Genomic DNA, 2,145 nt, shown 5'->3' with positions numbered 1-2,145 from the left:
TTCCTCTTCCTCTTCTTCTTCTTCCTCCTCTTCTTGTTCCTCTTCTTCTTCTTCTTCTTCTTCTTCTTCTTCTTCCTCTTCTTCCTCTTCTTCTTCTTGTTCCTCCTCCTCTTCTTCTTCCTCTTCTTATTCTTCTTCTTCCTTCTTCTTCCTCTTCTTATTCTTCTTCCCCTTCTTCTTCCTCTTCTCCTTCTTCTCCTTCTTCTTCCTCTTCTTCTTCTTCTTCTTCTTCCTCTGAATGCAGAAAAAATACATTGATCAGTACCGCCTTAATTTCGCCCAAAACGCGCTACTGCTACACAGAAGTACATATAAAAAATACATTGATCATCAACGATCTTTTTGTATAGAATATAAATCGTCAATAGGAATCTACCACCGATTCAAGACCGGCGAAGACTCCTATTGCAACCACAGATCCTACACATAGAGTTCAATGAAGACCAAATGTTTGGGATAGTTTGAGAAGTAACATACTTAAGGTGGTCAAATTCTTGTTAGGGGAGTGAGGTGGGACTAAAAATAGCTCCTGCCACAGCCTCTTTAGTACCGGTTCATGCCACGAACCGGTACTAAAGGTGCTGGCCGGGCACCACCATCTTTACTACCGGTTCGTGGCACGAACCGGTACTAAAGATTCCCAAACGAACCGGTACTAAAGGTCACCTCCCGCCAAGTCATTTGAACCGGCACTAATGGACGCATTAGTGCCGGCTCATATGCGAACCGGTACTAATGTTTCTCATATTAGGTCTGTTTTCTACTAGTGGTGCTTCCTTACATGGTTTATATTCTGAACAAGCCAGGAGCCTCTAAGGACCGAGTTTGCATCGTGATCAAATTCAAAGCATGCGTTCACTGAAACATGGAAGCAAGTTGTATGAAGTAGAGAAAAAAATGTACTCAAAGCAAGCACCCATGGAAGCATGAAACAAGTTTTCTACAGAAAGAAAACATGTAACTTCATCGCATTACTCGCCCAGAAATTGTTTCATACCAACGGATGATTGCTTCAATCCAGTGAAAAATTATATCAGTATATTTTGTTTGCTACGCATAGACAATACAACGACCAAAAAATTGTTTCAAGTGTAATGTGGAATTGCTCCCAGCAGAAAAAAAATGTTTCCATCAATCATACATTGCTTCTTGATATATTAGAATCTGCTTCTGAAGATAATATAATTTGCATCCAAAGAAATCAAAATTTTCTTAAACTTGAGCCAGATGCTACTATGCTAGCACATTTTCTCTTCTCGTCACCAGCCTCTAATCTTATCCACCGACGATCTCCTCGCTGGGCATGGCACGGCCACGTGCTCCTTTGTGACTTTCGCACCACCGTAAATGACGCACATACAGCTTGAGGCTATGGCCACCACGTCATCAAGGGCGGCGCCGATCAGAACTCACAGATTGCTTGATCACCTACATTTCAGAAAGTTTATATATTGGTTCAACTATGGAAGGAAAAGCACCATTTCACAAAGAAAATATGGAAGCAAGTTATCATGTGGTGCAAAACTGTTGCATATTAGAAGCACCGCTTGCACACATAAATTCATTACAATGTCAGACCTAACACTGGCGGCAACAAGAGCAAGATGAAAGCGCAGACCTCGTCAAAGCCCACTGTACGTATCTCGGTCTTATAGGACTGCAGCGTTGTGCAGGTAGGTTGGCGTCAGTTCCATCTTCTCCTCGTGGAACACACCGTAGGCGTAGGTGATGTGGAGCCGGCCGGAGCTGGATGGATCAGAGGCACGGACGCTCACGAACCCGGCGACCTTGTCGGGGGACGAGGTGCCAAGCAGGGCCAGGAGCTCTTCCATGGTTTTGCCGCGTTCTCTGGTGGCCACCAGGGCGGGCGTCGCCGTCGGGTAGATTGAAAACGGCGGGAAGGCAACGTCGCCGTCGCCCGTGGCCAGCATTTTTGCTAGGCGAAGCGCGAACGCCGTCAGAGCCCACCGCAGGCGGTGGCGACCTCGAGGAGAGCTGGAGGCAGCTGCGTGCGAGGCGAGGGGAGAAGGGGATCTGAGCGGAGGTGGAGGAGATCGGGCCGAGAGATAATTACGCGTGGGGTTGCAGTAGTTATTCCTGCCAATGATTATTATTTTTGCATAAGAAACACAGTTTGTGAGGGCA

The sequence above is a fragment of the Triticum aestivum genome, chromosome 7B (genome assembly GCF_018294505.1).
Source record: "Triticum aestivum cultivar Chinese Spring chromosome 7B, IWGSC CS RefSeq v2.1, whole genome shotgun sequence".
In the NCBI taxonomy this organism is placed as follows: Eukaryota; Viridiplantae; Streptophyta; class Magnoliopsida; order Poales; family Poaceae; genus Triticum; species Triticum aestivum.
This window is presented reverse-complemented; position numbering follows the sequence as displayed.